General features: G+C 41.7%; 1 protein-coding gene across 1 annotated transcript in view; it reads left to right on the top strand.

The window, feature by feature from the left end:
• The first annotated feature begins 392 nt into the window (after nucleotides 1-392).
• Nucleotides 393-16,586, top strand: part of LOC109889096 (adenomatous polyposis coli protein 2) — a 47,325-nt gene continuing 31,131 nt past the window's right edge. The window contains exon 1 of the mRNA XM_020480276.2: nucleotides 393-496. The gene's annotated coding sequence lies outside the window, so the exon portion shown is untranslated. The remainder of the gene's footprint in view (nucleotides 497-16,586) is intronic.

Below are 16,586 nucleotides of genomic sequence, written 5' to 3'. Positions count from 1 at the left end.
GGCAAGGCAGCGGCGCCATTCACCTGTTCAGCACCATGGACAGCAACCCCTGGCAAGCTTTGAACAGAACATGTCAAAACTAAGCCTTGATACGACCAAAATGTGCACAGTATTATGATTCACAGATGCACACATTATAGGTGGGAACCAAATCTGACATCTGTGTGCTTTCCCGCACTTCCATATACACGTTTAAAGTTCAAGTTAAAAGTTTAGGCTTAGATTTTGCTAACCAGTCTTTACGCCGAACGTATGAAGCACATTATAATACTTTCTATATTCAAAATTGCCTACCAAGAAAAATAAATAGCGTTTTTAGTGAAATTGAGAGACAGCGAGAGAGAGAGCGAGAGAGAGGGAGAGAGGTTGTGGTGTGTGACAGACTAGCATCACAACAGTAACACGCATCTGCTAGTAGCGAATTCAGTATCACTCCCACAGAATCCCGAGGTCTCATTCCACACCCCATTGAAATCAACACAGCTCGGGAAATGAGGTAAGAATAAAGCACAATTGTATGTCTTATAATTATTTTACATGCCAGCAACGAATGCATCATCAAGCGTAGATTTTAAAGCTACGAATTGTTTGTTTTATCGGTTTCTTACGATGCTGCATGAAAATGGAGGTCGGGTTGGTTATGTTGCGAGCTGAGCAGAGGGAGAATAGTCCTGATGCGAATAGAATGTTAAACAGGCGGATGCATGGAAGTGTTTGTTTTTTCAAGATACACATGACGCTTTTAGCCTTGAATGCATTTTATGTTCAATCATCACTGCAAAAATGTATTTGTAGCCCAGATTGTCCAATGTATAGGCAGGTACTGAAAATGTATTGCAAGGTCGATTGAAATAGGTGGGCTTGTCCAGGTGACCTAATGTGATGGTTTCGAAACGGTACATGTGCAGGCTATTTCTCTAACTGATCATCTCTCCACTCGACGTCAATAAATCATGGACATATTTTGCATTGAAATCGATTCGTGTATTTTCATAGCTACGTGGTGGCCTTTTTGACGACGCCATTGGAAGAAAACAGTAGACCATCGCTGTTGTGTAATTGATGGACTCCTATTTGCAGTTGTTTTTATTAAGTTGTTTGGCTGAGCAATGTAAGGCCAAATGGATATGCACAATGTTTAACAACAATGCATGCTGTTTTAAGCAGTTACATTTTTATTAGGCCTATATGATAAATTCCAGAGATATAAGGCCTACACTTGATTATTGAGAATGGTGGATAGACATTTAGAGGTGTACTGGCTGATGCGCAGGAGGCTGCGTGTGTGTCTGTCCTTATTTTGTAGCCTGTGGATTACAAAATGTATCGAATTTACATTAGAATGCATGCACACACAAAAAGTTAATAAAATTAGGTTATTTTTGTCAGTTTGAATCAATCACCGGAACCTCATCAGTGTAAAATATATTTTTTGTGACATTTGTGTAAAATTACATCACACCTCATTAGAAAAATAGATATTGTATGCAAAGGAAATTAGTAGCCACATACAGCACAATACTACATGAATTATAATGTGTAAACCCAGAAGCAGAGAAGACATTTTAATATCTATTTTTTTAAATCATTGCTCTCACTGTAGACACAATGGTAATCAGTACAGATCCTACTCTAATGAGTCTCTTAGGGACTGGCCACCCACTGTGGCCATGGCTTTGATTATCCTGTGAGTGGCTTCTATCATACAACTAGGGTGTGGCTGTGCCCTATTTGTTCTGTTGCCATCTGTGTATGTGTAACAGTATTGCTTCCATCCCTGTCCTTGCCCCAACCCGGGCTTCAACCATGGACCCTCTGCACATATCAACAACTGCCTCCCATGAAGGGTTGTTACCTATCGCTCCACAAAAGCAAGGGAAACAACTACTTCAAGGTCTCAGAGCGAGTGACGTCACCGATTGAAATGCCACTAGTGTGCACCGCTAACTAGCCAGCCATTTCAGACCGGTTACATATGTCTCATATCAAGCATTCACAACAACATCCAGGAATCCAATGCTATTTTCTCAGTTTTCACTTCCCCACTGCAGTTGGTTAACTAGCGGCGAAACTGTATGTCATGATGTTCTGAGCTGTCTGGACACTGTCTGGACAAAACTGCCCAATGGAACTGAACTTGACCACCGAGAGAACTGCCAGGTTAAACAGACCATCGATTCATAGCCCCTGTAGGCCTGGAAACTAAGCATCGCCAGGCTTTAAAAGGCCTCAACATAGAAGGCGCTTACATAATGTTATATAGTGTGATGATTATTTAGGGAAGGGATGGGCTACTACACTACATGACCACTTGCTCGTCTCATTCCACCATTATGAGCATTAATATGGAGTTTTTCTCTCCCCTTTGCTGCTATAGCAGCCTCCACTCTTCTGGGAAGGCTTCCTACTAGATGTTGGAACACTTATGTGGGGACTTGCTTCCATTCAGCCACAAGAGCATTAGTGAGGTCGGACACTGATGTTGAGCGATTAGGCCTGGCTCGCAGTCGGCATTCCATTTCATCCCAAAGGAGTTTGACGGGGTTGATGTCAGGGCTCTATGCAGGCCAGTCAAGTTCTTCCACACTGATCTCAACAAACCATTTCTGTTTGGACCTTGCTTTGTGCACGGGGGCATTGCCATGCTGAAAGAGAAAAGGGCCTTCCCCAAACTGTTGCCACAAAGTTGGAAGCACAGAATCGTCTAGAATGTCACTGTGTGCTGTAGCATTAAGATTTCTCTTCACTGGAATTAAGGGGCCTAGCATGAACCATGAAAAACAGCCCCTGACCATTATTCCTCCTCCACCAAACTTTACAGTTAGCTGTAACGTCTTTCTTCTGGTGGAGGAGAGGAGGACCAAGGTACAGCGTGGTAAGTGTCCATAATGTTTTTAATAAAGACAAATGAACACTCGAACAAAAACAATAAACGATGACGTGAAAATATACAAAACCGAAACAGTACCGTGTGGCGACAAACACTCACACGGAAACAAACACCCACAAACCAACAGTGAAACCCAGGCTACCTAAGTATTATTCTCAGACAATTAACTACACCTGCCTCTGATTGAGAACCATAGTAGGCGGAACACAAAAACCAACATAGGAAAACAAACATAGACTGCCCACCCCAACTCACTGACCATACTAAAACAAAGAATAAAATAACAGAACTATGGTCAGAACGTGACATTAGCACTATGCATTGGAGCAGATCGGGTTTTCCTGGCATCCACTAAACCCAAATTTGTCTGTCGGACTGCCAGATGATGAAGCGTGATTCATTACTCCAGAGACCGTGTTTCCACTGCTTCAGAGTCGAATGGATGTGAGCTTTACACCACTCCGGCCAATGTTTGGCATTGCGCATGGTGATCTTAGGCTTGTGTGCGGCTGCTCGGCCATGGAAACCCATTTCATTAAGCTCCCGATGAACAGTTTTTGTGCTGACATTGCTTCCGGAGGCAGTTTGGAGTGTTGCAACCGAGAAAAGGTGATTTTTACGCTCTTAAGGACTCGGCGGTCCCTTTTTGTGAGCTTGTATGGCCTACCACTTCGCGGCTGAGCATTAGTTGCTCCTAGACGTTTCCACTTCATGATAACAGCACGTACAGTTGACCAGGGCAGCTCGAGCAGGGCAGAAATTTGACGAACTGACTTGGAAAGGTAGCATCCTATGACGGGGCCACATTGAAAGTCACTGAGCTCTTCAGTAAGGGCATTCTACTACCAATGTTTGTCAATGAAGATTGCATGGCTGTGTGCTCGATTTTATATACCTGACAGCAATGGGTATGGCTGAAATAGCCTAATCCACTAATTTGGAGGGGTGTCCACATACTTTTGTATATACAGTGCCTTTGGAAAGTATTCAGACCCCTTGGCCTTTTCCACATTTTGTTACGTTACGTTATTATTCTAAAATTGATTAAATCATTTTCTTCCCTCATCAATCTACACACAATAACCCATAATGACAAAGCAAAGACAGGTTTTTAAATGTTTTTGTAAATCTATTAAAAATAGAAAAACCCTTTGCTATGAGACTCGAAATTGAACTCAGGTGCATCCTGTTTCCATTGATCATCCAGGAGATGTTTCTACAACTTGATTGGAGCACCTGTGCTAATTTCAATTGATTGGGCATGATTTGGAAAAGCACACACCTGTCTATATAAGGTTGATAGTCCATGTCAGAGCAAAAACCAAGCCATGAGGTCGAAGAAATTGTCCGTAGAGCTCCAAGACAGGATTGTGTCGAGGCACAGATCTGGGGAAGGGTACCACATTTTTTTTGCAGCATTGAAGGTCCCCAAGAACACAGTGGCCTCGATCATTCTTAAATTTAAGAAGTTGGGAACCACCAAGACTCTTCCTAGAGCTGGCCGCCCGGCCTAATTGAACAATCTGGGAAGAAGGGCCTTGGTCAGGGAGGTGACAAAGAACCCGATGGTCACACTGATAGAGCTCCAGAGTTCCTCTGTGGAGATGGGAGAACCTTCCAGAGAGACAACCATCTCTGCAGCACTCCACAAATCAGACGGAAGCCACTCCTCAGTAAAAGGCACGACAGCTCGCTTGGAGTTCACCAAAAGGCACCTAAAGACTTTCAGACCATGTGAAACAAGATTCTCTGGTCTGATGAAACCAAGATTGAACTCTGGCCTGAATGCCAAGCATCACGTCTAGAGGAAACTTGGCACTATCCCTACAGTGAAGCATGGTGGTGACAGCATCATGCTCTGGGTATGTTTTTCAGCGGCAGGGACTGCATGACTAAGCAGGATTGAGGGAGAGATGAATGGAGCGAAGTACAGAGAGAGATCCTTGATGAAAACCTCCTCCAGAGCGCTCAGGACCTCAGACTGGGGGTGCGAAGATTCACCTTCGCCCCAGTCAACAATCCTAAGCAGACAGCCAAGACAATGCAGGATTGGCTTCTGAATGTCCTTGAGTGACCCAAACAGAGCCCGGGCTTGACCCTGATCGAACATCTCTGGAGAGACCTGAAAATAGCTGTGCAGCAATGCTCCCCATCCATCCTGACATAGCTTGAGGGATCTGCAGAGAAGAATGGGAGAAACTCCCCAATTACAGGTGTGCCAAGCTTGTACCGTCATATCCAAGAAGACTCGATGCTGTAATCACTGCCAAATTTGCTTCAACAAAGTACTGAGTAAAGGGTTTGAATACTTATGTAAATGTGATATTTCCATTTTTTATTTGTATTAAATTTGCAAAAATGTCTAAAAACCTGTTTTTGCTTTGTCATTACAGGGTTTTGTGTGTAGATTTATGAGGTGGAAAACTATTTAATCATTTTTAGAATAAGGATGTAACATAGCAAAATGTGGAAAAAGTCAAGGGATCTGAATACTTCCTGAAGGCACTGTATAGTGTAACTGACACGCCAGATTTTGTGAAGGTAAACAACTGAACCCTGATGTGGTTGGAAAGAGGTGGACTGTTTATTCTTTGTAAGGACAACAAGAAGTCCTGAATTAAGATTCAACAAGGTTGATTAATCAATTAGGTTAGTTTCTCACCAAGAGACCATTGTCATGTCTTTGGCTATGCCGGATTAAGTGATATGACATGCTACTCTATGAAATCATTTCTCTGTAATTAATAATACCTGATTAAGCTAATCATGTAAATGTAATTAACTCGAAAGTCGGGGCACCCTGAAATAATGTTTATAGAGCTGCTATCTTCTGAATAAATTCTTAAAGACCTAGTAATCTTCACGAACCCTGGCTAAGAAGTTGAATCAGCTATACAAAATTTGGTTTAATTATTTATTTACTAAATACCTAAATAATCACACAGGATTACATATACACAGAATGTATCATTCATTGATTACAAATGATGTCATAAAGGAAAAAATCCCTAGCAGACGGAACAGATATGATGGCTGGTTACACAAAGACAGGGGGTTAGGTTTGAGTGAAAGAGCGGGAAGACTGAGGAGCAAAAAGGTTTTGTGTCTCTATTGGGCCGTAGGCAGCTATGCTATCGTAAATGCAGTATGTTATGCAGTCTAAATAACCGCCCATTTGAAAAAGGAAAATGCAATAAATATTTACTCTGAGCTGCGCTTCGGTAGATTGGTCGTAGATAGAAGGCGGGGTGGTCCAGTATGGATCTCTGGTCCTCTGAAGAATGTCTCGTGGTGAATTGGTGCATGGTAGAATGGATACGCTGTCCTTCCTCTCCTAGCCCACGTCTATAGTTGCTGCACTAACGCAACAGTTTAGGAGGTATCACTTCTTTAGTGAATAAGAGTTCAAAGTTCATACCAAGTTGCCATACTTTAATCTCATGCTATATTCTGGCTGGTATAGTCGAAATTCATCCTTTCTGCGTGTGGATTGTCATCTTCACGTTGAAATTCGATGCAAATTTTGTTAGGTTCTTGTCGTTCAACCAGAGCTCACGCTGAGGTTGGCTTAGTTCTGTAGGTGACCTTGTCCTTTTTAACGCAAGTCCTGACGTCCTTGGAACAGGAAGTTGAATTTTCGTCAACGGGTTTATATAGTGGTGAAAGAAGGGGCGTGTTTAATAGTTTACAACCAAAGTCTGTTCACTTGGACGGGGCCTCTGAGTGAGCAGAGTTTCTCTATGACAAACCTTTCTCTCATTTAAGAAGCTAAAATTACATTTAATCTTTTCACAAATAGTTTCATTTTTAAACATTTAGATTGAACAACAATTCCATGTGAATCTGATAACTAGAATGTGTAGACTTTCCAAGATACAGTTTATGTTGTCCTATCATCAGTAATAATGTCTCAGATGCCAACTGATCTGACATCATGTTCATTAAGTACCAACGCATATTTTCAACTGGTTGGATTACCGAAATTGGGTTCCGTTTCCCACCTTTTGATGTTCCCAGACTCTCTATGTTAACAAAGGGATTTTCAATAGTCACATTGGTAGAGTAGAGAGAGGAAAAATGGGAAAGGTATTTATGGGGGTCATAAACCACCCCCAACAGGCCAATGTCATGACACCATTAATTGGCTAGTCTCCCATCATTTTACTGACTGGTCCAAATCATTTAACATCATATTTGAAGCAAATGTAGGATATAGCACATGTCTAATGACATGGTCAACCAAACCCAGAGAATTAGTATGACGAATTGGTATTATATATTTCTTTGTAAGACATGGTTCTTGAGGGAGGCATTTGTTACAGTACAGTAGCTATGATATATTCGTTTTTCCTAAGGATGTTGTGTATTTCTTGACACTCTCAAGGGAATATCCAAGTTCAGCAATGTTTTCAGATTACAAATGTATATCACCTAATCATATACATTTCTATTTTCCTAATATTTCGGCAGTTGGTTGCTGAACCTCAGCTCAGATGCATGTCTATTAAATTGAGAAAACAACCATCTAGACATTTGAGCAGTTTGCCAGTTTCTCTCTATATAGCCTACTGCAATTGACATTCCCAAACATTGGTAGGAAGGAACGCAAATCTCCTACAGTTAATAAGGGCCTTCCTTCCATTTTCACTGAACGCATTCTTTCCTGTAATGGACGCTGAAATGTTGCTGCTTATGATGCTGCTTCAGATACAATCTCTGAGGCAGTGCCTTTAAACTCCAAGCCAAAGTCATTGACATAATTAGCCAATGTGAACAAAGGCTTGCCTTGCTCACAGTGAATGTACGTCATTCAGAATGCAATGGAAGATCTCTTATCCATAGAGGCTATAGTGGGATATTGTTGACCTCTGTCACCTAAACTATAGGAAATGTCATCCCTTCTACCCATGGTAGCCTACCACCTCTTTCCATTGTAAATTAATCGATTGATGGTGTAATGCTAACCTCCTCTCCTCTCTTCCTTACTGTAGTAGTCGCTAGGAGACCCCCTTAGGTTACATACCATAGGGTTGGTCTATCTAGTGGCTGTACGGTGAAAGCACCACAAACGATTATGTTAGGTGAGTGTCTATTCACAGAAAAACACAGCCATTTTTCCAGCCAAAGAGAGGAGTCACAAAAAGCACAAATAGAGAAATTAATCACTAACCTTTGATGGTCTTCATCAGATGACACCCATAGGACTTCATGTTACACAATACATGTATGTTTTGTTCGATAAAGTTCATATTTATATTTAAAAAATCTCAGTATACATTGGCGCGTTATGTTCAGTAGTTCCAAAAACATCCAGTGATTTTGCAGAGAGCCACATCAATTTACAGAAATACACATCATAAATGTTGATGAAAATACAAGTGTTATAAATGGAACTTTAGATAAACTTCTCCTTAATGCAACTGCTGTGTCAGATTTAAAATAAGCTTTACCGAAAAAGCAAACCATGCAATAATCTGAGTACAGCGCTCAGAGACCAAAACAAGCCAAACAGATATCCGCCATGATGTGTAGTCAACAGAAGTCAGAAATAGCATTTAAATATTCACTTACCTTTGATGATCTTCATCAGAATGCACTCCCAGGAATACCAGTTCCACAATAAATGTTTGATTTGTTCGATAAAGTTCATTATTTATGTCCAAATACCTCCTTGGTTTAGCCTGTTTGGTAAACAAATCCAAGTCCAGCGGAAAGTACGGACGAAAAGTCCAAAAAGTTATATTACAGGTCGTAGAAACATGTCAAACAATCAATCTTTAGGATGTTTTTAACATAAATCTTCAATAATTTTCCAACTGCAGAATTCCTTTGTCTGTAGAAATGCAATGGAACAGAGCTCGCTCTCACATGAGCGCGCGAGACTATGCTTGTGGCTCTCTGCCAGACCTCTGACTCATTCCCCTCTCATTCGCCCCCACCTCACAGTAGAAGCATCAAACAAGGTTCTAAAGGCTGTTGACATTTAGTGGAAGCCTTAGGAAGTGCAATATGACCAATATCCCACTGTATCCTCAATATGGAATGAGTTGAAAAACTACAAACCTAAGATTTCCCACTTCCTGGTTGGATTTTTTTCTCAGGTGTTTGCCGGCCATGCGAGTTCTGTTATACTCACAGACATCATTCAAACAGTTTTAGAAACTTCAGAGTGTTTTCTATCCAAATATACTAATAATATGCATATCTTAGCTTCTGGGACTGAGTAGAAGGCAGTTTACTCTGGGCACCTCTGGGCACCTTATTCATCCAAGCTACTCAATTCTGCCCCCAGCCATAAGAAGTTAAGGGCTTGTAGTAAGTAAGCATTTCCCCTGTTGTATTCGGCGAGTGTGACAAATAACATTTGATGTGATTTGATCATATGTCTGTCATTGGGACCCATGTATGGTTTTAGAATCTGTAGAGACAGCTATAGCTAGCAAAAGCCTTTCCCTTCTTGTTGTAGGCTTGTATAAACAAAAGGCCCAAGGCGTGTCACTAAGATTATGCGATCTTATTTAGTGGTTTTTACCATGCGTATATCTCCCTTTACATCTGACATGTAATACATCCATGTAATTGATGAAAACAAAATGTTGCGGTCACTTTTGAAGGACGTGTCCCCAGACAGATAGATCATTTTGCATCTGGGTCTTTTAAGAACTTGTGCACAGAGTCAAAGGCTGTCGCTGAGAGGATTTTTGGCAAGTGAATTCCAATCACCTCTGATGATAACACCGTATTGATTCTTCACATAGTGAGCATGTACAGAATAGTCAATCCCAGCTGTGACAAACTGATAGAATCAGACTAGCTTTTACAGTCCATTCCCTAAGCTGGGATGGCCAGTCAGTTCCAGGCTAGCAAAGATCTGTGCTGTTAGCATTAGCTGTAACGTTAGCAATGTTCTAGCTAAGAAGGCCTACTAACTATGTTGTGCTAGCTATTGTATGTGCTGACAATGCTGTGTAAGCTATGTGCTAGCTCAATCAAAAAAAAAACACTCTGCTCTATGATATTTCCCCATGCGAGGACAATCCTTCTGTAAGCTTAGCATGTGTCCACTTGTCATGACAGTCACCATTTTGAAAGAAGAAAAACATCTGTGTTTGGAAACCACACATAACTTTACCATTAGAGAATAAGCATTTGATCAGTGCACTTCTTCCCCCGTTTACAATATCTGAATAATTAATGTTCTGGGTTTCATTTTGGATGAAATTGTAAATGCTCCTCCTACTTGGGTCAATCAAAGTGTTTTGGAATGACAGTATATTACCTGGCCTTTTGACCCCAAAAGCTCCATCTCTGTCAGTATGGGCTGGTCTGACCCCATGCTCAATCCATGGAAGTGGGTTCCTCCATTATTGGAAAATGGGGCTGTGGTGATGCATTTCATGTAAGATGGAAAATGTCCCTTATACTGCTTCATACGTATAAGAACTAGTTTTCATTAAACACCTGTGTTTGACTATATGTTTTGGATCAAATTGACCATAATAATAGTTAGGTTCCAGCAACCTGAGCAAGGCCTCATTGTTAATCCGTACCCTATGGCTATTATTCTATTGCATTTTATACTAGCAAAATACTTAATAGTGGTTTAGACAATCATCAACACCTTGAACGCGCCCATGGTACTGCCCTACTGTAAGAGCCATGTTGATTCTTAACCTACACCTACAGTATGATAAGATTGATTCTATTCAATTGGGCACAAGGACAAGACAGCCTGGTTGAGGAGAGAGATTCTCAGGCTCGACATCTTCACTGGCAGGTGCCGTTGTCGTGGTAACCAGACAGTCTTGGAGTGACAGGGTGATGTAGGAAGAAATGCAGCAGTGGTGGGCGGGCGTGTTGGTTGGGGGAGAATCCTATTATGTATGCTACTCCTTTTCTTTGTTCCGGCTCACATTCATGGCCTTCGTTTACTGTATCGATGACTCACACTGTAAAAAATGTAATAATAACAGTGATAGCGTAATAAAAGTAAACCTATAGCTATGATAATCATGATAATGCAAATCTACTACTAATCTTTTTTAAGACTGAAATACATGCAGAAGTTCAGTAATGATAGAACATAGTAGTAGCCTATTTCTATTATAAATAATTACGAGTTTTTATTAATCATTACTAATAACAATATTGTTACTACAGTTTAAGTTGTGGTAAGAATGTTTTTACGGATTCGACTAGGGAATGAATTATTTTGTACAAGCTTCCATTGACAGACAACAAACCTGCTATTAGTAGCTAATTACTTAAACAAATTATCATAATTAGGAAAAACAAGATGGGAGAGGCAACAAACAGCCTGTTTGGCTCCGACTAACACCCATGGACCCCTGGACTTGAGCCCTTGACTGCTTAACCACAACAGACAATACTCAGAAACCAAGTCTGCTTGTTCTTTCAAACTCAGATCCCCATTGATGTCCATGCAGCGTTTAAGTCATCGCCTGTCAGGAGAAAGTGGTCTTGATTAGCCTCTGTTTCACCTGACTTGGTTCGCTGGCTACACAAGTGGCAGTTGCATCCAGTGGATGTGGCTCAGAACTTTGGCTCCTATTGTGTTTGCATGACTGGAGATAGAAAGAGCCGGCTGTACAGAGCTTACTAGCTAATCACAGCACTGCTCGGCCCTAGCCCACTGCTGCTGTGGGGCATCTATGCTCTAGCATGGTTGATGTTCAGCCTGACCTTATAGGCGTGGAATGAGGCTCGGTTTTACGCTTTGTTTGTTTAGATTGTCTGAACATGGTTATTACAAAGTCCTAAACTGGCCATAAGTCCATTCGGGTTCATCTTGCTACACTGCTCCATAGAGAGTTGCTGTGTATTGTGTTACTCACAGTAGGTGAGATAGTAGTGCCAGCTGAAGGCTGACTTCTTCCAGGTCATGGTTTGTGTAAGCTCTGGCTACTGCATATATTAGTCACTCACTGATCAAAATAAACAGTCATTTAATGTCAGATTGCGGTTCTGAATGGAAACTGCACAGACCAGTTGTGAAGTAGACAGCACATCATGTCAGTGGCATTCGTTTAGCTGGTATCAATAGCCTTACACTATATGAGATGCCCACTTAACCACGTACAGCAGGGGTGTGATGTCCAACATGGTTGCAGGACAGAGTATATGAGTATATGATATGGCGTTGTTTTGCTCTATGACATCGATTACCCTCCTAAAACCCCTTCTGCTTAGTTTGCCTTTATTCATCTCATCCTCTCTTTTACCACCTTTTCTGAGCGTTGCCATAGAAACTGTCTCGAACTGTAGCACACCATTGGCAGGCTCGCTAACACTCGCACGGCTCCGTCTGAATTATATTCCTCTTGGGGACGATTTCCTCCTCCAGATTATCCAGCATGCATTGCGGCCCCACCAGCAGCAAATAGGACACAACATAAAGAGCCATGTTGGGGGGAAGAAAGAGAAAGGGAGGGAAAAATCACCAGAGAAATAGACATCACCTGACAAATGTCACTGCAATTAATGCTTTTGCCACCGGGGCAATTAAGATGGAAGAAGGTCGCGATAACATTGGCCCGCAAGCCAGCTCATGAATATATTGCTTTGATGGAAGAAACCTAATGGGCAAAATCAACCGACTGTATTGAATTCCCTTAGGACCACCATTCAGCACGCCCCCTCTCAGTCTCTACTCACTATCAGTGGCTGGCCTTCAGTAACACACTGCCACACTGCCTTCAAAGCTGTCCAGCAGAATAATAAATGTGTTTCATGTCTCCCACTTAGAAATGATAAAGAGAGTGGTGTGTTCAAGGCATGGCCAATGATGTCTCTCCATATGTCCACAGCCATTAGCTCGACGTGCTGAGGCTGCTTTGTGCAGGCCGGATGCATATATTATCTTACACCTGCCTATTTTCAGTACATATTGCCTTGCTTATCTCTATATGTGGATACAGATAAATGTGTAAAGAAATGCGACTCACTAATGGAAAAAAGTAGGAAAAATACCACCTCTCTCATTGCTCCAACCCTCTGGGTTTATGGTAGAGTGGCCAGACGGAAGCTACTCCTCAGTAAAGGCTCATGACAGCTCCTAAAGGAATCTCAGACCATAAGAAACCAGATGGCCTGAATGCCAAGTGTCACGTCTGGTGGAAACCTTGCACCATCCCTACGGTGAAGCTTGGCCATATACCACAACCCCCTCGGAACTTATTGCTTAAATATAAAACATTTAAACATGTACAATACTACATCATCCTGATCTCTATTTTGTTCCACTGTGAATTCCCTAAGTGGTGACAGACACGCGGTAATGAAATGCAACGCTGTTCCAGGGGAGGGTTTTCCGCACTGACATTGCCTGCCTGCCCGAAAGCAGTGGTCCATAGCCTGACCTTTGTGACCCGCCAAAGGCGTAGATGCCCTCCCCAGTAATATAGAAGGGGCCTGAATTGTGCTGGTGTGTGCAGAAATACCTCTCATGTCTGGAAAGCACCTCCCCCCTCATCAACACTGCCGCTGCGGGGAGGAAATCTCATCACTCAGGCTGACAAAGAACTGGCCGAGGTCCTTTAGCAATTCAGATGGCTACACTGTGCAGGAATGAACGTCTGTTCAAATGAAATGATGTGTCGTCAAAATCCATTGAATAAGACCCCTTTTTTGTGTGTATCTGTGTGTATTCATAGGAGTAATTGTTAAACAAATTCTCCAGATAATATTTACAAAAATGAATGCTGCGTTAACTTGAATTTCTTTGTTAAAAATAGCAATCATTGTAATTCCATAATTAAAGAAAATGACTAGGGTGGACTGTATAAGGAGGCTAGGTAAGGAGTGATGTTGCCACTATGGTGCATCATTGTTGGAGACAAGGTTTCCAGTTCAGGGTATTTATTAACTAACAATTAAGCCCAGCACAAGGACACAAGAAGTAGGATGGAGATTTGATGGCTTCTAAAGCAGGTAGGTTAGTTTGTGATACAAGTTATGGGCTTGTGGTAGTGGCTGGAGCGGAATCAGTGGAATGGTATCAAAATACATTCCAGCCATTATTTTGAGCCGTCCTCCCCTCAGTAGCCTCCACTGAGAGGTAGATACAACACATTAACATAGAAGACAAAGTGCCATAACTAAGGAGAAATGTAAAAGTATAACAAACATGCTAACCAAACAAAGTTGGCAGGAGAGGGGGCATGTCCAGAGGGTAATTAGGGAATAGGTGGGCTGGCATGATCCTTCAGAACAATAGTAGGGCAGACGGTTGCACTTGCTCTGTCTGAAAAGCCAACTATGTTTACATTTTTAAACTACTTGCCATGCAAGCTTTATGCTTGAAAATGATGTGTGAAATTACAGGCCCAGGAGAATCACTGTCGCAGGTGCTGTTATCACCAGTCATGAAGAGCAGGAAGGCGTTAATAATGCACACCTGTCACTGTCGTCTGAGTCTCCATAAAACGCAGAGTGATTGACTGCTTCAGGCATTATGCACAAATGCGTACTGGCTTCATTTGTTTTCATTGATGTCAAGGTGACTAGGGGGTGAATATGATTTGTTTCTATATAATTGCATTAAAGCCACCAGAAGTGAGTCATATTCGATTTTTTGCATGCGTCATATATTTATGATACACTTTCAAATCCTTGAAATCTCATTAGCAAAGCAGCAATGGCTCCCTGCACACAGTCATTTATCAAAATGGCTGCGCTGTATTCCCTCACTGACAGCATTTCTGATGTTGTAAAAAGAGGTCCAAATCATCAAAGAACATAGCCCAGACAAAATCTATGAATTTGATGCATACATAATTGATGGGCACAGAGGTTTTAAAATCATGAGTAACTATAATAAGTATGCTGTAATGTCAATTTGATATGGTTTGGTATTCAACTGATGTAACCAGCAAGGCTCCCGGGTGCCACAGCGGTCTAAGGCACTACATCTCAGTGCAAGAGGTGTCACTATAGTACCTGGTTTGAATCCAGGTTGTATCACATCTGGCTGGGAGTCCCATTGGGCGGTGCACAAATGGCCCAGCGTTGTCCGGTTTTGGCCGGAGTAGGCTGTCACTGTAAATAAGAATTTGTTCTGAACTGACTTGCCTAGTATACCATAATAACATCCAATATCTGTACCAATAACAGTTTCTTAACAAGATTAACAAGATGCTTAAACAAAACACAGAGCATCTGTGTTACCATGTCATGAGGCTTGAAAACGGGATAGACGCTCACTGCCTTTTAGTCCTGTGTCTGTGTGTTTTGTAGCATATTGAATGGCCACACACAAAGTGAATACAGGCTCGGCCAAGCGCAAACATTGATCAAAACGGAGCTAAACTTGATTTGACAGATGATACGTTTCTCTGTGTACCATCTGCTACCAACCATACACTGCAGAGAGGACAGATGTGGCCGTTGTTTATATGTATGGAAGAGCACCAAGCATTGCTCTTTCTATGTATGTTGTTTATACAGTGTATTTAGAAAGTATTCACACCCCTTGACTTTTTCCACATTTTGTTGTATTACAGCCTGAATTGAAAATGGATTCAAAGTGGAATTATGTACACAAAATATTCAATGACGTAAAAGTGGAAATGTGTGTATTAAAAATGTATTAAAAACTAAAAACTGAAATGTCTTGAGTCAATAAGCATTCAACCCCTTTGTTATGGCAAGCCTAAATAAGTTCAGGAATAAAAATGTGTTTAACAAGTCATATAATTTGCATAGACTCACTCTGTGTGCAATAATAGTGCTTAACATTATTTTTGAATGACTACCTCATCTCTGTATCCAACACAATTATCTGTAAGATCCCTCAGTCGAGCAGTGAATTTCAAACACAGATTCAACCACAAATACCAGGGAGGTATTCCAATGCCTCACAAAGAATGGCACCTATTTGTAGATGGGTACACATTTTAAAAAGCAGTCATTGAGTAATCCCTTTGAGCATGGTGAAGTTATTAATTACACTTTGGATGGTGTATCAATACACCCAGTCACTACAAAGATACAGGCGCCCTTCCTAACCCAGAGAGGAAGGAAACCGTTCAGGGATTTCACCATGAGGCCAATGATGACTTTGATGGTGTAGCAATGCAGACGTTGTTTGTTGTTCTCCCGTGTACATTTTGTATTTTTGTATATAATTCAATATATTTTCAATCGCTTTTTCCATTTTTTAAATTAAATATACCTTCCAGCAACCCACCTCACCCAATGTGATACGGATCTGCTATTTTTAGACCTTATAGCCAGAACCTCCATCAGAAGCTATCCATCAGAAGCTAACCAGCTAATTATCTACTAGCTATTTAGTCATTGTTAGCCACTGCTAGTGGCCTTTACCTTTAGCACAGACACCAGCCGCTTTTAGCCTGGATAATACTTGCCAGCCTGCCAGTCTGCCAGACAGTTTTTCTCCACTACAACACCGGATTCCTGCCGTAAGCCCTGGACCATTACTCCAGATCATCTCAGCTAGCTAGTTGCCACCGAGTGGCCCAGCCCCGAAGCTAGCCTTGAGCCAGGCCCATCTCCCGGCCTGCTCAGTGGACCCTATAATAAGTTGGCTACATAGCTGATGCCTCCCGAACTCTTCACTAACACGACTAGAATCCACTACACCACCGGATTCCTGCCGTAAGCTCTGGACCTTTGCATCAGATCATTGCTGCTAGCTAGCTGCTACCGAGTGGCT

The sequence above is a fragment of the Oncorhynchus kisutch genome, linkage group LG4 (genome assembly GCF_002021735.2).
Source record: "Oncorhynchus kisutch isolate 150728-3 linkage group LG4, Okis_V2, whole genome shotgun sequence".
In the NCBI taxonomy this organism is placed as follows: domain Eukaryota; kingdom Metazoa; phylum Chordata; class Actinopteri; order Salmoniformes; family Salmonidae; genus Oncorhynchus; species Oncorhynchus kisutch.
Note: the sequence above shows the minus strand (reverse complement) of the source record. Positions and strands in the feature narration are given on the sequence as shown.